The sequence below is a fragment of the Oncorhynchus masou genome, chromosome 13 (assembly GCF_036934945.1).
Source record: "Oncorhynchus masou masou isolate Uvic2021 chromosome 13, UVic_Omas_1.1, whole genome shotgun sequence".
NCBI classification, from domain to species: Eukaryota; Metazoa; Chordata; class Actinopteri; order Salmoniformes; family Salmonidae; genus Oncorhynchus; species Oncorhynchus masou.
This window is the reverse complement of record NC_088224.1, coordinates 23,476,019-23,502,175: the sequence shown is the minus strand read 5'-3', so window position 1 is coordinate 23,502,175 and position 26,157 is coordinate 23,476,019.

The window sequence follows — 26,157 nt, the reverse complement described above, 5'->3', positions numbered from 1 at the left end:
GATTGTGGTTGTTTGTAATGTCTTGTTAATTGGTGTTGGACCCCTGGAAGATTAGCTAGCGTTACGGCGTTAGCAAAAGGGGATCCTAATAAAAAAATAATTAAAAAAAATCTCATCCTGGAATATCCAAGGCCTGAGGTCATCTACCATTGGCCTAAAGAGCAGGAACCTGGACTATACAGACATTGTCATCCTACAGACATTGTCATCCTACAAGAAACATGTTATAGAGGAGATCCACTGGTTGCACTCTAGGTTTCAGAGAGCTGGTAGTCCCATCCACCAAACTACCAGGTGTGAAACAGGGGGTGTGCTAATTTGGTTAAGAGCAGACCTAACTCACTCTATAAAATTCATCAAAACACAAACATTTTACATCTGGATAGAAATTCAAAAGGAAATTATCTCAACAGAGAAAAATGTCCTCCTGTGTGCTACCTATATCCCCCCTCAAGAATCACCATACTTTAATAAAGACAGCTTCTCCATCCTGGAGGGGGAAATCAATCATTTCCAGGCCCAGGGACATGTAGTAGTCTGTGGCGAACTAAATGTCAGAACCTGACAATAACCTCACACCCTCAGCACACATGGAGACAAACATCTACCTGGAGGTGACAGCATTCCCTCCCACATATGCCCCCCTAGGCACAACTACGACAACATAACCAACAAAAACGGGTCACAACTTCTGCAGCTCTGTCGCACGCTGGGTATGTACATAGTCAATGGTAGGCTTCGAGGGGACTCTAATGGTAGGTACACCTATAGCTCATCCCTTGGCAGTAGTACTGTAGACTACTTTATCACTGACCTCAACCCAGAGTCACTCAGAGCATTCACAGGCAGCGCACTGAGACCCTTATCAGATCGCAGCAAAATCACAATCTACTTGAAGAGAGCAATACTCAATCATGAGGCATCAAAGACAAAAGAACTGAATAATATTAAGAAATGCTGTAGATGGAAGAAAAGCACTGTAGAAACCTACCAAACAACAATTAGGCAACAACAAATTCAATCCCTTTTTCTAGATTTGACCTCTCAGCTTCCTATCAAATCTAAAAATTTCAGACAGAAAACTGAAGAAAATTAACAACAATGACAAACGGTTTGATGAAGAACGTTAAAACCTAAGAAAGAAATTGAGAAACCTATCCAACCGAAAACAGAGACCCAGAAAACCTGAGTCTATGCCTTCACTATGGTGAATCACTAAAACAATACAGAAATACACTACGGAAAAAGAAGGAACAGCACATCAGAAATCAGCTCAATGTAATTGAAGAATCCATAGATTCTATCCACTTCTGGGAAAATTTGAAAATACTAAACAAACAACAACATGAAGAATTATCTATCCAAAACAGAGATGTATGGATAAACCACTTCTCCAATCTTTTTGATCCAGTAACAAAGGACAAACAGCAAAAACATATACATGATCAATTACATATCTTTGAATCAACTATTAAAGACTACCAGAACCCACTGGATTCTCCAATTACATTGAATGAATTACAAGACAAAATACAAACCCATCAACCCAAAAAGGCCTGTGGTGTGGATGGTATCCTCAATGAAATGATCAAATATACAGACCACAAATTCCAATTGGCGATACTTAAACTCTTTAACATCATCCATAGCTCTGGCATCTTCCCCAATATTTGGAACCAAGGACTGATTACCCCAATCCACAAAAGTGGAGACAAATGTGACCCCAATAACTACTGTGGGAAATGCGTCAACAGCAACCTTGGGAAAATCCTCTGCATTATCATTAACAGCAGACTCGTATAGTTCCTCCATGAAAACAATGTACTGAGCAAATGTCAAATTGGCTTTTTACCAAATTACCGTACGACAGACCATGTATTCACCCTGCACATCCTAATTGACAAACAAACCAAAACAAATGCAAAGTCTTCTCATGCTTTGTTGATTTCAAAAAAGCTTTGACTCAATTTGGCATGAGGGTCTGCTATTCAAATTGATGTAAAGTTGTGTTGGGGGAAAAGCATACACTGAAGCATGCATGAGAGCACCAGCTGTTTTGGATGACTGCGTGATCACGTTCTCCATAGCCGATGTGAGCAAGACCTTTAAACAGGTCAACATTCACAAAGCTGCGGGGCCAGATGGATTATCGGGACGTGTACTCAAAGCATGTGCGGACCAACTGGCAAGTGTCTTCACTGACAGTTTCAACCTCTCCCTGGCTGAGTCTATAATACCTAAATGTTTCAAACAGACCTGGACCTACAGTGCCGTGCAAAAGTATTCGGCCCCCTTGAACTTTACAACCTTTTGCCACATTTCAGGCTTCAAACATAAAGATATAAAACTGTATTTTTTTGTGAAGAATCAACAACAAGTGGGACACAATCATGAAGTGGAACAACATTTATTGGATATTTCAAACTTTTTTAACAAATCAAAAACTGAAAAATTGGGCGTGCAAAATTATTCAGCCCCTTTACTTTCAGTGCAGCAAACTCTCTCCAGAAGTTCAGTGAGGATATCTGAATGATCCAATGTTGACCTAAATGACTAATGATGATAAATACAATCCACCTGTGTGTAATCAAGTCTCCGTATAAATGCACCTGCACTGTGATAGTCTCAGAGGTCCGTTAAAAGCGCAGAGAGCATCATGAAGAACAAGGAACACACCAGGCAGGTCCGAGATACTGTTGTGAAGAAGTTTAAAGCCGGATTTGGATACAAAAAGATTTCCCAAGCTTTAAACATCCCAAGGAGCACTGTGCAAGCGATAATATTGAAATGGAAGGAGTATCAGACCACTTCAAATCTACCAAGACCTGGCCGTCCCTCTAAACTTTCAGCTCATACAAGGAGAAGACTGATCAGAGATGCAGCCAAGAGGCCCATGATCACTCTGGATGAACTGCAGAGATCTACAGCTGAGGTGGGAGACTCTGTCCATAGGACAACAATCAGTCGTATATTGCACAAATCTGGCCTTTATGGAAGAGTGGCAAGAAGAAAGCCATTTCTTAAAGATATCCATAAAAAGTGTTGTTTAAAGTTTGCCACAAGCCACCTGGGAGACACACCAAACATGTGGAAGAAGGTGCTCTGGTCAGATGAAACCAAAATTGAACTTTTTGGCAACATTGCAAAACATTATGTTTGGCGTAAAAGCAACACAGCTCATTACCCTGAACACACCATCACCACTGTCAAACATGGTGGTGGCAGCATCATGGTTTGGGCCTGCTTTTCTTCAGCAGGGACAGGGAAGATGGTTAAAATTGATGGGAAGATGGATGGAGCCAAATACAGGACCATTCTGGAATAAAACCTGATGGAGTCTGCAAAAGACCTGAGACTGGGACGGAGATTTGTCTTCCAACAAGACAATGATCCAAAACATAAAGCAAAATCTACAATGGAATGGTTCAAAAATAAACATATCCAGGTGTTAGAATGGCCATGACAAAGTCCAGAACTGAATCCAATCGAGAATCTGTGGAAAGAACTGAAAACTGCTGTTCACAAATGCTCTCCATCCAACCTCACTGAGCTCGAGCTGTTTTGCAAGGAGGAATGGGAAAAAATGCCAGTCTCTCGATGTGCAAAACTGATAGAGACATACCCCAAGCGACTTACAGCTGTAATCTCAGCAAAAGGTGGCGCTACAAAGTATTAACTTAAGGGGGCTGAATAATTTTGCACGCCCAATTTTTCAGTTTTTGATTTGTTAAAAAAGTTTGAAATATCCAATAAATGTCGGTCCACTTCATGATTGTGTCCCACTTGTTGTTGATTCTTCACAACAAAATACAGTTTTATATCTTTATGTTTGAAGCCTGAAATGTGGCAAAAGGTCGCAAAGTTCAAGGGGGCCGAATACTTTCGCAAGGCACTGTACATACTAGACCCACTCTAATTCACATACCGCCACAACAGATCCACATATGACGCCTCCTGTTCACCCACGACTGCGTGGCCAAGCATGACTCCAACAACATCATTAAGTTTGCTGACAAAACAGCAGTGGTAGGCCTGAACCCCCTGAAAACGATTAGACAGAGACCTGGCAGTGTGTTGCTAGGACAACAACCTCTCTCTCAATGTGGGCAAGACGAAAGAGCTGATCGTGGACTATAGGAAAATAAGGGCCGAACAGGTCCCCATTAACATCGATGGGACTGAAGTGGAGCGGGTCGAGCGTTTCAAGTTCCTTGGTGTCCACATCACCAACAAACTATCAAGGTCCAAACACACCAAGACTGTTGTGAAGAGGGCATGACAACACCTTTTCCCCTCAGGAGACTGAAAAGATTTGTCATGAGTACCTAGATCCTCAAAACGTTCTACAGCTGCACCATAGAGAGCATCCTAACCTGTTGCATCACTGCCTGGTATGGAATGACCATAAGGCACTACAGAGGGTAGCGCGTACGGCCCAGTGCATCACTGGGACCAAGCTTGTTGACATCCTGGAACTATATACTAGGCAGTGTCAGAGGTAGGCCCAAGAAAATGTCTAAGACTCCAGTCACCCAAGTCATAGACTGTTCTCTCTGCTACAACATGGCAAGCAATACCAGAGCGCCAAGTCTAGGACAAAAAGGCTTCTTAACAGCTTCTACCCCCAAGCCATAAGACCAATCAAATGGCCACACAGACTATTTACATTGACAACCCCCCCCCCTCCACCCCCCTTACCACTGCACATTGACTCAGCACCAATACTCCCTGTATATAGCCTCATTATTGTTCTGTACATTTGTGTTACTTTTTGTTTGATTGATTAGATTATAATGATTATTTTTTCTTCATTTAGTAAATATTTTATTAACTCTTTATTGAACTGTATTGTTGTTTAAGGGCTTGTAGGTAAGCATTTCACTGTAAGGTCTACCTACACCTGTTGTATTCGACGAATGTGACAAATACAATTTGATTTGATTTGAACCAATGGGGGCCTACAGCAGCACCTACATCTTCTGCACAGATTCTCTCAAACCTGGGCCCTGACAGTAAATCTCAGTAAGACAAAAATAATGGTGTTCCAAGAAATGTCCAGTTGCCAGGACCACAAATACAAATTCCATCTAGACACCGTTGCCCTAGAGCACACAAAAAACTATACATATCTTGATCTAAACAGCGCCACAGGTAACTTCCACAAAGCTGTGAACGATCTGAGAGAAAAGGAAAGAAGTGCCTTCTATGCCATCAAAATGAACATAAATTCGACATACCAATTAGGATCTGGCTAAAAATACTTGAATCAGTTATAGAACCCATTGCCCTTTATGGTTGTGAGGTCTGGGGTCCACTCACCAACCAAGAATTCACAAAATTGTTCAAACACCAAATTGAGACTCTACAATGCAGAATTCTGGAAAAAAAGATCCTCAGTGTACAACGTAAAACACCAAATAATGCATGCAGAGCAGATACTTGCTAATGATCAATATCCAGAAAAGAGCAGTTAAATTCCACAACCACCTAAAAGGAAGCGATTCCCAAACCTTTCATAACAAAGCCATCACCTACAGAGAGATGAACCTAGAGAAGAGTCCCCTTAGCAAGCTGGTCCTTGGGCTTTGTTCACAAATACAAACAGACCACACCAAGCCCCAGGACAGCAACACAATTAGACTAAACCAAATCATGAGGAAACAAAAAGATAATTACTTGACACATTGGAAAGAATTAACAAAAAAACAGAGCAAACTCGAATTTGGCCCTGAACAGAGAGTACACAGTGGCACTGTGGCACCCTGAACACTGTGACTGAACCAAACTTAAGGAAGAACCCACAAAGAATTTGAAAAGAAACCCAATTTTGATAAACTCCCATATCTATTGGGTGAAATACCACAGTGTGCCATCACAGCAGCAATATTTGTGACCTGTTGCCACAAGAAAAGGGCAACCAGTGAAGAACAAACACCATTGTAAATACAACCCATATTTATGTTGATTTATTTTCCACTTTGTACTTTAACTATTTGCACATAATGACATTTAAAATGTCTTTATTCTTTGTAATGTTTGCTGTTAATTTGTATTGTTTATTTCACTTTTGTTTATTATCTACTTCACTTGCTTTTGCAATGTAAACATATGTTTATGGAATGTCCCATTCCAATACAGCCCTTAAATTGAAATTGAATTGAGAGAGAGACCTGTGTCACATCGCTAGGTCTGTATGTCCTTGCATCTATCTCTGACTCTCACAGCTCTCACAGTCTCACGTCAGAATTAAACATTCATCCATGTTTCTCAAACATCACATTTAGATGTTTTTGCAAAAATCAAATTTTGAGGTGTCTAAGATTAATCTTAGGAATTAACTCCAAATTTTTAAGGTAAGGTTTAACTTTAGGCATTAACACCGAAATCTTAAGGTGAGGCATTAACTCTGAATGGTTAAGGTACCGGTTGTGGTTTGGGATAGGCTTAAAACAAACATCTCAAAATCAACTTTCCAGCACTGAATTTCAACTTGCAACCTTAAGAATCAGAGGCATCCCCATCCACAACGCCCTACCAAACCGAAACTTACTTGAAGGTAACAGCACCCGCTGTTGTTCCTAGTGGCTGGTTTCCACGTCGTCTCCTGACGTCCTCAGACATGGACGGACGTTGAATACTGGCCTGTATCATGGGTGGCCTGTCAGACTCTGTCTGTTTCAGAACAGTACAGTCTGTGTTATATCAGTGGGCCTATAGACATTAGCCATGATCAGACCTGGAAGGCCAGGCGATCTGGTTAACTCAACCGTGTTATAATGTACTGGACCGCAACCATTTCCCTGGTGTAGGGTTTGAAAAGTATAAAGCAAAGTCTGAATTGGAAACATAACTCGCTCAAACAGATTCCCTTAATGGCTGATTGAGAATAATTGTTTTCCTCCTCAACCTGAGCTTCAGCATTCAGCTTTTATTGAACGGGGCTGTTGGACCGCTTGTAATCTACTAATCAATCGCAGATCTGCTGACACACACACACACGCACGCTCACACACAAGCCACACACACGCTCATTCCCTCCCTGTGTAGTCTTGTTAAGGTTTTCTTTTAACTACTGTGAAAAGTGCTGATGTGACTCAGAATGCAGGGACTGGAATAGTACTGTGTGTATGTTTGTGTGTGTGTGTGCGCGTGTGTGCATGAGTGAATGTGTGATTGTCGGATAGGAACCCTTGTTCCGATCACAGCAAACGTGAATAGAAGTGGGGACACTATTCTTAGCCACTTGCCAGTCACAGTTACATAATGAGGAGGAGTGTGTATGTGTTTTATGAGGTGAACAGAGGGGCGATCCCTCACATTGCACATCAGCAGGAAAACAAATGTCCACCTCTGTTTCCTCACAAGCCAGAGAAAGACAGAGGGAAGGAAGAGAGACAGACAAAGAAAAAAATCTAATCTCGTCACATTTTATTGGTCAAATACACATATTTAGCAGATGTTATTGCAGTGCAGTAGTATCTAACAATTCACAACAATACACACAAATCTAAAAGTAAAATAGTGGAATTAAGAAATATATACATTTTAGATTGAGCAATGATTGAGTGGCATTAACTAAAATACAGTAGAATTGATTACTGTATAACTAGATGAGTAAAGCAGTATATAAATATTATTTCAACTTTATTAAAGTGACTAGTGTTCATTATTTAAGTGGCCAGTGATTCCAAGTCTATGTATACAGGACAGCAGCCTCTAAGGTGCAGGGTTGCGTAACTGGGTGGAAGCTGGCTAGTGATGGCTATTTAACATTTTGATTGCCATGAGAAAGAAGCTGTTTTTCAGTCTCTCGGCCCCAGATTTTATGCACCTGTACTGACCTTGCCTTCTGGATGATAGCAGGTTGAACAAGCCGTGGCTCGGGTAGTTGATGTCCTTGATTATCGTTTTGGCCTTTCTGTGACATCGGTCTGCTGCAGGTGTCCGGGAGGGCAGGTTGCGGGCGGTGCAGTTGCCCTACCAGGCGGTGATACAGCCCAACAGGATGCTCTCAATTGTGTATCTGTAAAAGTTTATAAGGGTTTTAAGGGGCAAAACCAAATTTCTTCAGCCTCCTAATGTTGAAGTGGCACTATTGCACCTTCTTCACCACACTGTCTGTGTGGGTGGACCATTTCAGATCGTTGATGCTTTCCAGCTTCTCCACTGCGGCCCCGTCGATGTGGGTAGGGGCGTGCTCCCTCTGAGAGAGAGTCTATATACAACACTGTATATAGACATAATATTACATTTGAAATGTCTTTAGCAAATTTTGAGTGTAATATTTACTGTTAATTTGTATGGTTTATTTCACTTTTGTTTATTATCTATTTCACTGGCTTTGGCAATGTAAACATATGTTTCCCAGGCCAATAAAGCCCCTTAAATTGAAATTGAATTGAAAGATAGAGGAGAGCGAGAGAGAGAGGAGAGCTAGAGATGCAAGGAAGAGAGAGACCAAAATATGTGTTCGCTTGAATTAGTCGCAGTATCAGACCTGCAGAGATCTGTCAGTGTGTGTGTGTGTGTGTGTGTGTGTGTGTGTGTGTGTGTTTGTGTGTGTGTTCTCGCTGCTATCAGTGTTGTCTCCCAGCTCTGCTCTACTGGACGTTTTAACTCCTATTAGAATCACCCTAACGGAACAGTGTGTATGTGTGTGTCTCACAGGACAGAGTGGTTCATTCCCCAATGAGCATCAGGATATTTTTAGTCCCACGCTGTCCTCTGTTCTGTTGAAGTCATTGTTGTTTGTTGTTTTCTCTTAGTGAACTCTGGGATACGAAGTCAGAGGTCACCATCAGCCGTTTGGGAATCCTGTTGTCCCCGTTGTTAAAATGTTGTAGGATCGTTGTGAGATGTAGGATTGTCGTGAAATGTTGTAGGATTATTTATGAAATCCAGTTTTCCAATGAAACAAAGCAGAATTTTTTTTTAAATAAAAAGTATATCTAGCTTCTCGAGCGGCGCAGCGGTTTAAGGCACTACATTGCAGTGCTAGAGGCATCACTACAGACCTAGGTTCGATCTCAAGCTGTGTCGCAGCTGGCCACGACAGGGAGACCCATGAGGCGGTGCACAATTGGACCAGGTTAGAGGAGGGTTTAGCCGGCCGGGATGTCCTTGTCCCATTGCAGCCTAGCAACTCCTTGTGGCAGGCCAGACGCATGCACGCTGAATTCTGTTGCCAGTTGTACAGTGTTTTCTTTGACACTGTTACGAATCCCTTTTGGCCCGGCAGTCTAGGGTGGATGGTAATGAGACCCGTAACATAACTCATGCAAATTATTATTGTGACAAAGTAAAAGTGTGAACGAAATAACCACGACAACAGAAATCTACCGTCAAACTCCAGGTTTATTTATAAACACACGGTAATGGGGGGGAGCAGGAAAAGGGGCTGAGCTGGACCCAAGGAAAGAAACAATAAGTATTCAAAAACACCCCTAAGCTAGACTAGCCTACTTTAACAACAGCTAACTAACTAACCAAAAATACAGTGGGTGGTCCGCCCAGTTCTAACTAGTGTATTTAACAAAGTTCACCTACGGGTAGTGTATGCCCATGGGCGACTTGTCTTGGTTTCCCCCTTTTCCCACCAGCAACAAACAAACACCATAACCAAAAACAATACTCACAGCTGATGACAAAGTGCTATGAGGTGCTTAACCTGTTGATGCTCTGGGGGCGCTATTTCATTTTTGGATGAAAAACGTTCCCGTTTTAAACAAGATATTTTGTCACAAAAAGATGCTCGACTATGCATATAATTGATAGCTTTCGAAAGAAAACACTCTGACGTGTCCAGAACTACCAAGATATTTTCTGTGCGTGCCCTAGAACGTGAGCTTCAGGCAAAACCAAGATGAGACGGCATCCAGGAAAAGAGCAGGATTTTTGAAGCTCTGTTTTCCATTGTCTCCTTATATGGCTGTGAACGCGAGAGGAGTGAGTCAACCCTTTCTGTCGTTTCCCCAAGGTGTCTGCAGCATTGTGACGTATTTGTAGGCAGATCATTGGAAGATTGACCATAAGAGACCACATTTACCAGGTGTCCGCCCGGTGTCCTGCGCCGAAATTGGTGCGCAAAAGTCAGCTGCCAGTATTTTTCCATGGGATTCAGAGAGGAAAGCAAGCTTCCACGAACGATATATCAATGAAGAGATATGTGAAAAAACACCTTGAGGATTGATTCCAAACAACGTTTGCCATGTTTTGGTAGATATTATGTAGTTAATTTGGAAAAAGTTTTACGTTGTAGGTGACTGAATTTTTGGTTCGTTTCGGTAGCCAGATGCAATGTAGAAAACGGAACGATTTCTCCTAAACACAGACGCTTTCAGGAAAAACTGCGCATTTGGTATGTAACTGAGAGTCTCCTCATTGAAAACATCAGAAGCTCTTCAAAGGTAAATGATTTTATTTATCTGGTTTTTGTGAAAATGTTGCGTGCTAAATGCTACTCAAAATGCTATGCTAGCTTTGCATACTCTTACACAAATTAGTCAATTTCTATGGTTCAAAAGCATATTTTGAAAATCTGAGATGACAGTGTTGTTAAGAAAAGGCTAAACTTGAGAGCAGAAGCATTATTTTCATTTTATTTGCGATTTTCAGAAATCGTTAACGTTGCGTTATGCTAATGAGCCTGAGGCTTTAGTCACGATCCCGGATCCGGGATGGGGAGTTCCAAGAGGTTAAACAAAAGAGAGGTTAAGACACAAAGCGAGAGTAAGACACAAAGCGAGAGTGAAACACAGAGACCTACAGACATGGCATTTACAGAGAGATTGAGCTCTAGAACAAACAAATGATGGGGTTTTTAAACCATGGGGAAGGAACTGTGATAGGTTAGGAAATAGGAGGAGGTGTGTCTTCTGATTGATGATTGATTGTTGACTGATTGGGGAGTGATGATTTTCACCTGTGAGGGGAGAAGGAGAGAAAAGAAACACACACAGGATACACACACACACAGGATAACTGTATCCGTAACACTCCCACCCTTAAAAGAGCAACCCTAGGGGTTGCGACTACAGTATTTCTATGAATACTCACAACAAAGCAACAACCTTGCAAAACATACAGAAATCATTTTCACACACAAGACAAAGCATCTGCCAACACATTATCAGAACCCTTTTTGTGGCGGATCTCCAAATTATAATTTTGTACAATCAGCGCCCAACGCATAAGGCGCTGGTTCTGGTTGTACATTCGGTGGAGAAAAACTAAGGGGTTATGGTCAGTATATACAATCACGGGTAGGGCACTGGAACCAATATATACTTCAAAGTATTGCAGAGCCAACAACAAAGCAAGAGCTTCTTGTTCTATTGTCGCATAGTTTGTTTGACATTTATTAAATTTACGTGAAAAATAACAAAAGGGATGATCCACTCCACTCTTGTCCTGCTGCAGTAGAACAGCACCAGCACCTCTGGCACTAGCATCTACTTCAAGTTTGAACGGTTGTTCAAAATCTGGAGCAGCAAGTACAGGTGTACTACATAAGAGTGCTTTCGCTGATTCAAAAGCTCTCTTACAATCAGGTGACCACACAAATGATCTAGCCGGACTAAGCAAATCGGTCAATGGAGCAACTACCGCAGAGAAGTTTTTACAGAAGCTACGGTAGTAGCCAACCATCCCTAAAAAGCGGCGTAGCTCTCGTCTGGTGGTAGGTGCAGGGAATGCAGTTATAGCCAAGACCTTGGCATCAACAGGGCGCACCTGTCCATGGCCAACCTCTTTACCGAGATAGGTAACAGTAGCCTTCCCAAACTCGCACTTTGCCAAGTTCACGGTTAGAGAAGCAGCTGCCAACCATTGGTGCAGCTAACTGCCGGGTTAAGTGAGCTGTGTGTCAAGAAGCGGTGCGGCTTGGCAGGTTTGTGTTTTGTAGGACGCATGGCTCTCGACCTTCACCTCTCTCCAGTCCGTATGGGAGTTTCATGGATGGGACAAGACTGTAAGTACCAATTGGATATCACAAAGTTGGGGTAAAAAAGTAGTATTGTTGTTTTTAAAATTAAAAAATATGTATGTCTATAGCTGGGAGACGTTGTGTCAGTCCCAGACTGCGTCCGTGTGAACACAACATCTGACTATCGTTCCTAGAAAGGTAAACCGACTTAGTTCTTCCCTAGCAACACCCTAGAAACAGACAAGACTCCCCTGAGTCTTGTCTGTCCCCTGACAGCCTCTCCCTTTAAGAGAGCTGTCTCTGCCCTGTGGGCACACACACACACAGATGAATGCACACACACAGACACTTGCAAACGAACATATGCACATGCGCATGTACAGTGCCTTGCAAAAATATTCACCCCCCTGTGGCGTTTTTCCTATTTTGTTGCATTACAATCTGTAAATTAAATAGATTTTTATTTGGATTTCATGTAATGGACATACACAAAATAGTCACACAAAATAATTGGTGAAGGGAAAAAAAAAAAAAACTTGTTTAAAAAATAAATTTAAAATTGTAAAACGGAACAGTGGTGCGTGCATATGTATTCACCCCCTTTGCTATAAAGCCCCTAAATAAGATCTGGTGCAACCAATTACCTCCTTTGTGCAATCTAAGTGTCACATGATCTGTCACATGATCTCAGTATATATACACACCTGTCCTGAAAGGCCCCCGAGTCTGCAACACCACTAAACAAGGGGCACCACCAAGCAATTGGCACTATGAAGACCACAGAGCTCTCCAAACAGGTCAGGGACAAAGTTGTGGAGAAGTACAGATTAGGGTTGGGTTCTAAAAAAATATCCAAAACTTTGAACATCCCATGGAGCACCATTAAATACATTATTTAAAAAATGGAAAGAATTTGGCACCACAACAAACCTGCCAAGAGAGGGCCGCCCACCAAAACCCAGGGATCAGACAAAGAGGCCATTAATCTGAGAGGCAACAAAGAGACCAAAGATAACCCCCGAAGGATCTGCAAAGCCACAGCGGAGATTGGAGTATCTGTCCATAGGACCACTTTAAGCCATACATTCCACAGAGCTGAGTTTTACGGAAGAGTGTCCAGAAAACAATAAGCAAACATGTTTGGTGTTTCGCCAAAACGCATGTAGGAGACTCCCAAAACATATGGAAGAAGGTACTCTGGTCAGATGAGACTAAAATGTAGCTTTATGGCCATCAAGGAAAACACTATGTCTGGCGCAAACCCAACACATCACCCTGAGAACACCATCCCCACAGTGAAGCATGGTGGTGGCAGCATCATGCTGTGGGGATGTTTTTCATCGGTAGGGACTGAGAAACTGTTCAGAATTGAAGGAATGATGGATGGAGCTAAATACAGAGAAATTCTTGAGGGAAACCTGTTACAGTCTTCCAGAGATTTGAGACTGGGACAGAGGTTCACCTTCCAGCAGGACAATGACCCTAAGCATACTGCTAAAGCAGCACTCAAGTGGTTTAAGGGGAAACATTTAAATGTCTTGGAATGTCATAATCAAACCCAGACTGGCATAATCAAAGCCCAGATCAATCCAATTGAGAATATGTGGTATGACTTAAAGATTGCTGTACACCAGTGGAACCCATCCAACTTGAAGGAGCTGGAGCAGTTTTGCCTTGAAGAATGGGCAAAAAAATCCCAGTGGCTAGATGTGCCAAGCTTATAGAGACATACCCCAAGAGACTTGAAGATGTAATTGCTGCAAAAGGTGGCTCTACAAAGTATTGACTTTGGGAGGGGGGGGGTGAATAGTTATGCACGCTCAAGTTCTGTTTTTTTGTATTATCTTCATAGTGATAGGCATGTTGTGTAAATCAAATGATACAAACCCCCCCAAAAATCCATTTTAATTCCAGGTTGTAAGGTAACAAAATAGGAAAAATGCCAAGGGGGGTGAATACCTTCGTAAGCCACTGTACACTGCCAAAATTCAAACTTCCTATAGGTTTAAAACCTGAGCCTGTGGGCATTGGTTTCAGGAGCTAAAACAACTTTCCAGATCTTAGGTAATGTTATCTCTTTTTTTTAGTTACAGAAAGGTAATTATGGATGATGATGGTAAAGATGATGATGATTACTTTGATGATGATTATAATTCATTTTTATGAATAACTGAAATACATAAGCAAGCACCACAACACACACTGAAGAGGTCCATTTGCCATTCCTTGGGCTACAATACCTATTTTGCCAATTGGCCTGGACCCGATAGGGAGCCCTGCCGATCCTTCATGACTGGTCTACCAACGTAATCCGCCCGAGGGAGTTTTCAACAGTCTCCTCCGTCGCGATGTCCCCTGAATGCCCATCGGCTAGCCTGCTAGCTGCGGCCGGCTAGCTGTCTAGAGCATACCGGACTGTTAGCTGAAGAGGTCCATCAGCCAATTTTCTTGGGCTACAATACCTATTTTGCCAATTGGCCTGGACCCTTTTACCACACGGAGCCCTGCAGATCCTTCACGACTGGTCTGCCGACGTAATCGCCCGAGGGGGCTACAACTGACTCTTCCATTGCGACGTCCCCCTAAGGCCCTTCTGCTAGCCTGTTAGCCCCGGCCCACTAGCTGTCTGAATCGCCGTTTCTCTAGCCCGCCTAGCTACTGCTAGACCCTTATGATCAATCGGCTACGCATGCCTCTCCCTAATGTTAATATGCCTTGTCCATTGCTGTTTTGGTTGGTGATTATTGTCTTATTTCATTGTAGAGCCTCCAACCCTGCTCAATATGCCTTAGCTAACCCTTTTGTTCCATCTCCCACACATGCGGTGAGAGACAATACCTCTCTCATTGTCACTCAATGCCTAGGTTTACCTCCACTGTATTCACATCCTACCATACCCTTGTCTGTGCATTATGCCTTGAATCTATTCCTCCGTGCCCAGAAACCTGCTCCTTTTACTCTCTGTTCCGAATACACTAGACAACCAGTTCTTATAGCCTTTACCGTACTCTTATCCTACTCCTCCTCTGTTCCTCTGGTAATATAGAGATTAACCCAGGCCCTGCAATGCCAAGCTCCACTCTCATTCCCCAGGCACTCTCATTTGTTGACTTCTGTAACCGTAAAAGTCTTGGTTTCATGCATGTTAACATTAGAAGCCTCCTCTCTAAGTTTGTTTTATTCGCTGCTTTAGCACACTCTGCCAACCCAGATGTCCTAGCCGTGTCTTAATCCTGGTGTAGGAAGGCCAACAAAAACCCTGAAATGTCCATCCCTAACTATAACATTTTCTGACAAGATAGTACTGCCAAAGGGGGTATAGTTGCAATCTACTGCAGGGTTAGCCTGCATAGTTCTGTCATGCTACCCAGGTCTGTGCCCAAACAAATTGAGCTTCTACTTTTAAATATCAACTTTTCCAGAAACAAGACTCTCACCATTGCCGCTTGCGATAAACCACCTTCTATCCCTAGCTGTGTCCTTGATAAGAGAATTTTGTTCTCCAGGTTCATAAACCAATTTAATTATATTACTCAGTATGCAAACCAGAAGTTTTAAGATCCTGGTCGAATGAAACAGACGGAGGCCCAGCTAAATAGTCAAAAAGGTTTATTCACGGGAACGTTCCACAGTCAAGAATACAAAACAATTAATTTTATACTGACTTCTCACGCCCACACATATGCACACACATACACACAAACATACGCACATACATGTCCTGCTACGCACACACTGTCTGTCCCACTACCCAGCCGACAGAGACAGAGATAGTGACCTTGTCCTTGAGACGTACTCCCCGTTCTCTCCCAAATCTCTAGTCAGGTCGGCACCAAGCTCAGACAGTCTGTGTTTAAAATACCATAAAGACATATTGTTTTACCCTAATTCTGACTAGGACCACACATTTATTGATTATGATTTTATACATTCTAATCAATTCCATACAATTATATGTTTCAGGGCGGAATATTCTAATCATTCAATTAACAGACAATCCTCACCTATCAGTCCTGGACACCATATGTGAATTGATTGCCCCCAATCTATCGTCAGAACTTGTACTGTCAGGTGATATAAACTGGGACATGCTTAACACCCCGGCAGTCCTACAATCTAAACGAGATGTCCTCAATCTTACACAAATTATCAATGAACTTACCAGGTACAACCCCAAATCCGTAAACTCGGGCACCCTCATAGATATCATCCTCACTAACCTGCCCTCCAAATACACCTCTGCTGTCTTCAACCAGGATCTCAGCAATCACTGCCTCATTGCCTGCGTCCATAATGGGTCCGCGGTCAAACGACCAACCCTCATCACTGTCAAACACTCCCTAAAATACTTCAACGAACAGGCCTTTCTAATTGACCTGGCCCAGGTATCCTGGAAGGATTTTGACCTCATTCCGTCAGTAGAGAATGCCTGTTTGCTCTTTAAAAGTGCTTTCCTCACCATCTCAAATAAGCATGCCCCATTCAAAGAATTTAGAACCATGGACAGATATAGCCCATGGTTCACTCCAGACCTGACTGCCCTTGACCAGCACAAAAACATCCTGTGGCGTACTGCATTAGCATCGAATAGCCTCTGCGATATGTAACTTTTCAGGGAAGTTAGGAACCAATATAGGCAGTTAGGAAAGCAAAGGCTAGCTTTTCAAACAGAAATTTGCATCCTGTAGCACAAACTCCCAAAGGTTCTGGGACACTGTAAAGTCCATGGAGAATAAGAGCACCCCCTCCCAGCTTCCCACTGCACTGAAGCTAGGAAACACTGTCACCACCGACAAATCCACTATAATTGAGAATTTCAATAAGCAGTTTTCTACGGCTGGCCATGCTTTCCACCTGGCTACCCCTACCTGGTCAACAGCCCTGTACTCCCTGCAGCAACTTGCCCAAGCCTCCCCTATTTCTCCTTCACCCAAATCCAGACAGCCGATGTTCTGAAATAGCTGCAAAATCTGGACCCCTACATATCAGCCAGGCTAGACAATCTGGACCCTCTCTTTCTAAAATTATCCGTCGCAATGGTTGCAACCCCTATTACCAGAATGGTCAACCTCTCTTTCATATCATCTGACATCCCCAAAGATTGTCATCCCCCTCTTCAAAGGGGGAGACACTCTAGACCCAAAACTGTTACAGACCAATATCTATCCTACCATGCCTTTCTAAGGTCTTCGAAAGCCATGTTAACAAACGGATCACCGACCATTTCAAATCCCATTGTACCTTTTCCGCTCTGCAATCTGGTTTCCGAGCTGGTCATGGGTGCACCTCAGCCACGCTCAAGGTCCTAAACAATATCATAACCGCCATCGATAACAGACAATACTGTGCAGCTGTATTCTTCGACCTGGCCAAGGTTTTCTATTCTCTCAATCACCACATTCTTATCGGCAGACTCAACAGCCTTCGTTTCTCAAATGACTGCCTCGCCTGGTTCACCAACTACTTCTCAGACAGAGTTCAATGTGTCAAATCGGAGGGCCTGTTGTCTGGACTTCTGGCAGTCTCTATGGAGGTGCCGCAGGGTTCAATTCTCGGGCCTACTCATTCCAGCCTTGTGTAGGTCTACAATCTCCAATCCTTGGAGAGCTCTTTGGTCTTGACCATGGGGGAGAGAATCTGATTGATTGATTGCTTCTGTGGACAGGTGTCTTTTATACAGGTAACAAACTGAGATTAGGAGCACTCCCTTTAAGAGTGTGCTCCTAATCTCAGCTAGTTACCTGTATAAAAGACACCTGGGAGCCAGAAATCTTTCTGATTGAGAGGGGGTCTAATACTTATTTCCCTCATTAAAATGCAAATCAATTTAAAACATTTTTGACATGCGTTTTTCTGGATTTTGTTGTTGTTATTCTGTCTCTCACTGTTCGAATAAACCTACCATTAAAATTATAAACTGATCATTTCTTTGTCAGTGGGAAAACGTACAAAATCAGCAGGGGATCAAATACTTTTTTCCCTCACTTTATTTCACTGGTCATCCCCAAAGTCAATTCCCCCTTTTGCTGCCTTTCCTTTCAGTTCTCTGCTGCCAATGACAGGAACGAATTGCAAAAATCACTGAAGCTGGAGACTCATATCTCCCTCTCTAACTTTAAGCAACTTTAAGCACCATCAATAGCCCATCCAATATACCTCATCCCCATACTGTTTTTTTTGCTCCTTTGCACCCCAGTATTTCTACTTGCACATTCATCTTCTGCACATCTATCACTCCAGTGTTTAATTGCTAAATGGCCTATTTATTGCCTTACCTCCCTTATCTTGCCTCATTTGCACACACTGTATATAAACTTTTCTATTGTGTTTTTGACTGTATGTTTGTTTATTCCACGTGTAACTCTGTGCTGTTGTTTGCGTTGCACTGCTTTGCTTTATCTTGGCCAGGTCGTAGTTGTTCTCAACTGGCCTACCTGGTTAAATAAAGGTGAAATATATATTTTTTAAACACTGCCTGATTCCCTATCCAATGGGACAGAAGCACATTGCTTGCTAAGGGACACAACAGCCTGCTGTCCCAGTGTGCATTGCAGCAGAGTGGATGGCAGGTCATCTACCCAATGAGGTGAGAGGAGCATGTTACACACACCATTACTCCACACACACACACACACACACACACACACACACACACACACACACACACACACACACACACACACACACACACACACACACACACACACACACACACACACACACACACACACACACCCCTCTCTTTGTCCTGTGAGGGTTGCTTGAGTACAGGAGAGGAGTTGTATTTCAACTCACACTGATGACTTAGAGAAGAACTGAACCTGAAAGGAGAAACACAGAGAGTGAGAGAGCGAGAGAAAGAGAGAGGGAGGGGGTTATAGAGAGGAGTTAGAGGGAGGGAGAGAGACAGAGGTAGAAAGAAAGAGACAGAAAGGGGGAGGGGAGAGAGTAAGTGTAGGAGAAAGAAAATAATGGAGAGAGGAAGAGTAGAGGAAGAGAGAGAACTTAAGCCCCACCCTCTTCAACAAATATAGCAACAAATTGGCAAGGGCACGAGAACAGTCTGCAGCACCCTGCCTCACCCTACTAGAATCTGAAGTCAACTGTCTACTGTTTGCTGATGATCTGATGTTTCTGTCCCCAACCAAGGAGGGCCTACAGCAGCACCTAGATCTTCTGCACAGATTCTGTCAGACCTGGGCCCTGACAGTGAATCTCAGTAGGACAAAAATAATGGTGTTCCAAAAAAGGTCAATTTGCCAGGACCACAAATACAAATTCCATCTCGACACTGTTGCCCTAGAGCACACAAAAAACTATACATTCCTTGGCCTAAACATCAGCGCCAAAGGGAACTTCCACAAAGCTGTGAATGAGTTGAGAGACAAGGCAAGAAGGGCCTTCTAAGCCATCAAAAGTAACATAAAATTCAACATACCAATTAGGATCTTCCTAAAAAATACTTGAATCAGTTATATGACCCATTGCCCTTTATGGTTGTGAGGTCTGGGGTCTGTTCACCAACCAAGAATTCACAAAATGGGACAAACACCAAATTGATACTCTGCAATGCTAAATTCCTCTGCGTATAACATTAAACACCAAATAATGCATGCAGAGCAGATTTAGGCCAATACCTGCTAATTATCAAACGTTAAATTCTGCAACCACCTAAAAAGATGCGATTCCCAAACCTTCCACTGCAAATACAGAGAAATGAACCTGGAGAAGAACCCCCTAAGCAAGCTGGTCCTGGGGCTCTGTTTACAAACACAAACAGACCCCACAGAGAACAGGGAAAGCAACACAATTAGACCCAACCAAATCATGAAAAGACTAAAGGATAATTACTTGACACATTGGAAAGAATTTACAAAAAAAAACTGAGCAAACTAGAATGCTATTTGTCCCTAAACAGAGAGTACACAGCGGCAGAATACCTGACACTGTGACTGACCCAAAATTAAGGAAATATTTGACTATGTACAGACTCAGTGAGCATAGCCTTGCTATTGAGAAAGACCACCTTAGCTTTAGCACACTGCCCACAAAATTAGGTGGCAACTGAGCAGCACTTCCTAACCTCATGCCAAATGATGACCATATTAAAGACACATATTTCCCTCAGATTGCTCAGACTCACAAAGAATTAAAAAACAAATCCAATTTTGATAAACTTCCATATCTAATGGGTGAAATACCAGTCTGCATCACAGCAGCAATATTTGTGACCTGTTGCCACAAGAAAAGGGCAACCAATGAAGAACAAACACCATTGTAAATACAACCTATATTTATGTTGTTTTTTTCCCCCCTGTTGTACTTTAACTATTTCCACATCATTACAACACTATATATCCATAAAATGACATTTTAGATGTCTTTATTCTTTTGAAACTGTGTAATGTTTACTGTTAATTTTTTATTGTTTATTATCTATTTCAATTGCTTTGGCAATATAAACATGTGTTTCCCATGCCAATAAAACCCCTTAAATTGAATTTGAATTGAGAAAGAGGGAGAGAGAAAGAGGGAGAGAGATTGATGAGGTCTTACAATGTGAACTGTAAGAGAGACAACTAGTTCTAAAATCAATCCCCTCTGCGATACACTGTATTCTCCCTGTCAGCACTGACAGGTAACTACAGGAAGTGGCAATAGAGGTCAGAACTATCTGTTGAACATTCTAACCATCCTAATCAGGTTCAATTGACCTCAGATTTTGTGAGTGTGTGTAAGTCTGTGTGTGTAAGTGCGTGTCTGTGTGCATGCAACTGCGTGTCTGTGTGTGTCCGTGCGTGTCTGTGTGCGTGCATGTGACAGTCTGTCAGTCCAATGAGACTGTGATCTGACATGATCTTGTGACTTGTCAACAGAGGGTGGTGATGTAATGTGATTTGACACACACAGACACACACACACACTTGATGGACAGAAGAGCTGCGCCCTTCACTCTCCCTCGCTGACACACACACACACACACACACACAGTAACCTTGTCACCGGAGACCTGACAGGTTCTGTCCCTCTCTGATCCTGGGACAGGATGGCGCTGCAGGTATCTGACACACACACACAAAGACAATGTCTGTCCCAAACACCACTCTTAGTTAAAGGACATTCCCCGCCACTCTGGCACAGCCATAGCTTCCCTCTCTCTATTTTCTCTCCCTCTATCTCTCTTCTTTCTCTATTTAAGTTCCACTAAGAGGAAATGTGTCTTCACACTGCATGCTCATCATTCCAGAAACTGGCAGACTCAGCCAGACAGGCTGTGTTCCAGGCTGAAATCACATTGATCACAATATTGGTTAGTTCTTTAATTATCTGTGTTTTTAAAGATTATTTCAAAAATAATATCTTCAGCACGTGGAGAAGCTCATCTAGGGGACTAGCTTACAAGGTACAGACCAACAGGCACTTGTCAACTGCTTGCTTGTTTGTGTGTGTGGAAGTATGCACGCACACACACACCACTATAGCAGCAGATAAAACACCCATACACAAAAGCCATTCAAGAAACACTGAAACCGTTTTCATGTTCATATGTTTTGCCCGTAGATGCTTATGAAACAGTTGTGTTGTGTTTAACACCTGCTATAGTGTGTGTGTTGTATAAAATCCTCTAGTAGCTGTGTTGAATATACAGTATCAGCCAGGAGTTGTGATGGCTGCCAGGTTGTGTATTTCTTAATGTGTCTGGAATGGCTGTTCTGTTTTTCTAATCTACCAATTAGAGGGAGAAACGTTCCCCTGATCTTTTCAGATGTTATTATATTTTCTTCCACTCTTTCTCTCTCTTTTGTTCTTTCCTCTTCTGTCTTTCCTGTTTTCTCTTTTACCTTTCATCTTTCCAACTGGGTCTGAGCCAGAACCTTGCTGAGTTAGAGTCTTGGCCAAATGTAGAACCTGATCAAGAATTTGACGCAGTGCAGTCGACAGCTGCAGAATTCAAATCTGGTTTTGTCCCATTTTTAAAAAATGTTACAGCTACTCTACTAAATGTTACAGTGTGTGTGTGTGTGTGTGTGTGTGTATGTGTGTGTGTGTGTGTGTGTGTGTGTGCGCCAGAGCAGATCAGAATGCGTATTGTTAGTGAGAAGCTGCTCATTGATTAACATAAACAGCTTCAGTGCTCAGAGAGAATAACGCCAGACCTGAACCCTAACACTGTGTGTGTGTGCATGTGTGTGTCCACTTTCTCCAATTGAGACACCCACCACCATATCAATTTGGCTAATGTTACTGAGAGATATCACTGTGTTCGTTAGAACAGAGTCGATACAGCAGGCTGTCATCCACTGCATTAGAATGTGACATTTGAAAGTCATTAGACCAGAGGAGAGGGCCTTGTCACTGAGCCTTGTTACTGTGGCCTACAGGTCAGAGGTTATCACTAGCATTGTCTGTGTTCCAAATGGTACCCTATTTTCTAAATACAGATGTAGGATCTTAATTATAGCAGGACATTTGTAACAGGAAATGTAAAACTTGTAGTGTATTTGAGGTTTAAAAAGGCTTCTGAAGTTTGTAATTACCATTTACAAAAAATGTATCAACCCCTACAAAAATGTCAATTAATTATAATCCACATAATAATTCATATTTACTGTTGCGGCAGGATTATTTTCCTGCTGCATCAAACTGACTCAAATGAAGATCCTACATTTGTAGAGCACTACTTTTGACCATTGCAACACCAGAGAGTAGCAATAACCTCTGACCTGGTCTACTGACTTTTAAATGTCACTGTCTGACACTAATGCAGTGGATGACAGCCTGCTGTATTGACTCTGTTCTAACGAACACAGTGATATCTCTCAGTAACATTAGCCATAATATGGTGGTGCGTGTCTCTATTGGGGAAAGTTGACACACACACAGACATACAAGTACACACAGTGGTAGGGTTAAGGTCTGGCGTTAAAGTTAATTTGTTGCTAAAGTTAATTTATTTTCTTGTTTCCTCACACACACGCACGCACGCATGCCAAAAGTACACGCCCACACCTTTTCCCCTAATCTGCATTCTCTGCATTTTACTGTCTAGTGTGTGTAACAGTAGTAGTGGATTTAAACTGCTTACCTCTATCCCCTGGGTCACAAAAGGCATTGGGTCCCATACTGTGTGTGTGTGTGTGTGTGTGTGTGTGTGTGTGTGTGTGTGTGTGTGTGTGTGTGTGTGTGTGTGTGTGTGTGTGTGTGTGTGTGTGTGTGTGTGTGTGTGTGTGTGTGTGTGTGTGTGTGTGTGTGTGTGTGTGTGTGTGTGTGTGTGTGTGTGTGTGTGTGTGTGTGTGTGTGTGTGTGTGTGTGTGTGTGTGTGTGTGTGTGTGTGTGTGTGTGTGTGTGTGTGTGTGTGTGTGCATGCGTGCATGCGTGCGTGAGCAAGTGCTTAATTAATGTATGAGTGTATGGTTAATTATTAAAGTCATGAAAACTCAGGGAACAATAAACAGAACCATCACTGGCTTCCCAGGCTGGTAAAAGAGAAACTGGTAGAGGAACTGGTGGAGAGGAACTCCTCTTTAAATCAGCGTATTTCTCCAAAGCTCAGTTTTCCTGAGTCTGCACAGAACTGCCAGGACCTGGGATCAATGGAGACACTCAAGTTTTTTTAATCCTGTATCTCTTGACACATTCACAAAATAGTCATGGCCTCTAAACCTGCATACTGGACCCTATTCCAAATAAACTATTGAAAGAGCTACCTCCTGTGCTTAGTCCTCCTATGTTGAACATAATAAACGGCTCCCTATCCCCTGGATGTGTACCAAACTCACTAAAAGTGGCAGTAATAAAGCCTCTCCTGAATAAGCCAAACCTTGACCCGGAAAATGTAAAAAAATTATCTGCCTATATCAAATCTCCCATTCCTCTCAAACAAATGTGAAAAAGCTGTTGCAACTCACTGCCTTCCTGGAGACAATTAAATGTATACTAAATGCTTTAGTCTGGTTTTAGACCCCATTATAGTACTGAGACTGCACATGTGAAGGTGGTAAATGACCTTTTATTGACGTCAACCCAAGGCTCTGCATCTGTCCTCGTGCTCCTAGACCTTAGTGCTGCTTTTTATACCATGGATCACCACATTCTTTTGGAGAGATTGGAAACCCTAATTGGTCTACACAAACAAGTTCTAGCCTGGTTTAGATCTTATCTGTCAGAAAGATATCAGTTCATCTCGGTGGATGGTTTGTCCTCTGACAAGTTCTTGGCTGGTTTAGATCTTATCTGTCAGAAAGATATCAGTTCATCTCTGTGGATGGTTTATCCTCTGACAAGTTTCGTTGTTCCTCAAAGTTACGTTTTAGGACCACTCTTGTTTTCATTATATACTCTAGGTCTTGGTGATGTCATTCGGAAAAAACACAATGTCAACTTTTACTGCTATGCAGACAACACACAGCTATACATTTGGTTGAAACGTGGTAAAGCCCCAAAATTGCCTACCCTGGAAGCCTCTGTTTCAGAAATAAGGAAGTGGATGGCGGCAAATGTTTTACTTTTAAACTCAGACAAAACAGAGATAGTAGAGATCTGCTGTTGGATCTGACAATTAATCTTGATGGTTGTACTGTTGTCTCAAATAAAACTGTGAAGGACCTCAGAGTTACTCTGGACCCTGATCTCTCTTTTGACAAACATATCAAGAATATTTCAAGGACAGCTTTTTTCCATCTTCGTGACGTTGCAAAAATCAGAAACCTTATGTCCCAAAATTATGCAGAAAAGCTAATCTATGCTTGTCACTTTTAGATTAGACTACTGCAATACTCTACTCTCCGGCTACCCGGATAAAGCACTAAATAAACTTCAGTTAGTGCTAAATACGGCTGCTAGAATCTTGACTAGAACCAAAAAATTACTCCAGTGCTAGCCTCTCTACACTGGCTTCCTGTCAAAGCAAGGGCTGATTTCAAGGTTTTACTACTAACCTACAAAGCATTACATGGGCTTGCTCCTACCCATCTCTCTGATTTGGTCCTGCCGTACATACCTACACGTACGCTACGGTCACAAGACGCAGGCCTCCTTACTGTCCATAGAATTTCTAAGCAAACAGCTGGAGGCAGAGCTTTCTCCTATAGAGCTCAATATTTATGGAATGGTCTGCCTATCTATGTGAGAGCCGCAGACTCGGTCTCGACCTTTAAGTCTTTACTGAAGACTCAACTCTTCAGTAGGTCCTATGATTGAGTGTAGTCTGGCCCAGGGGTGCGAAGGTGAACGGCAAGGCACTGGGGCGACAAACTGCACCTGCTGTCTCTGCCTCCCCTCTCTCCACTGGGATTCTCTGTCTCTGATCCTATCCTATTCCTATACTCAGCCTTGTCTCAGCGTAGTAAGTTGGTGGTCTGTTTATATCCCCCTAGTGGTGTGAGGGCTGTGCTTTGGCAAAGTGGGTGGGGTTATGTCCTGCCTGGTTGGCCCTGTCTGGGGGTATAGTGTGACAGGGCCACAGTGTGGCTTTCTAATCTCACTTCAGCGAGCAGGCTGAAGCAGGCTTTCTCATCGACCTGGTCCGGGTATCCTGGAAGAATATTGATGTAACGATTTTCGTTGGTGGAAGGAGAGGAGGACCAAAATGCAGTGTGGTACGTATGCATAATACTTTCAATCCAGAATGAATACACGAACAAAACAACAAAACGATAAACGAACAGTTCTGACAGGTGCAGCAAACACTAACCAGAAAATAATCACCCACAACTCAAAATGGGAAAACAGGCTACCTAAGTATGGCGCTCAATCAGAGACAACGATTGAGAACCATACCAGGCCAAACACATAGAAAAAGATAACCTAGACCTACAACATTACACCCACATCACACCCTGACCAAACTAAAAATAGAAAGCTACAAAGCAATCTACGGTCAGGGCGTGACAGTACCCCCCCTGGGTGGGCATCTGCCCGCGGTGGCGGCTCTGGCGCGGGACGTGGACCCCACTCCACCATAGTCTTGGCCCCTTAAGGTTCTCCCGTCTGTACGGCAACTGCTCCGCCCACAACCGTAAGGCTCTCCAGAGGGTAGTGAGGTCTGCACAACGCATCACCGGGGGCAAACTACCTGCCCTCCAGGACACCTACACCACCCGATGTTACAGGAAGGCCATAAAGATCATCAAGGACAACAACCACCCGAGCCACTGCCTGTTCACCCCGCTATCATCCAGAAGGCGAGGTCAGTACAGGTGCATCAAAGCTGGGACCGAGAGACTGAAAAACAG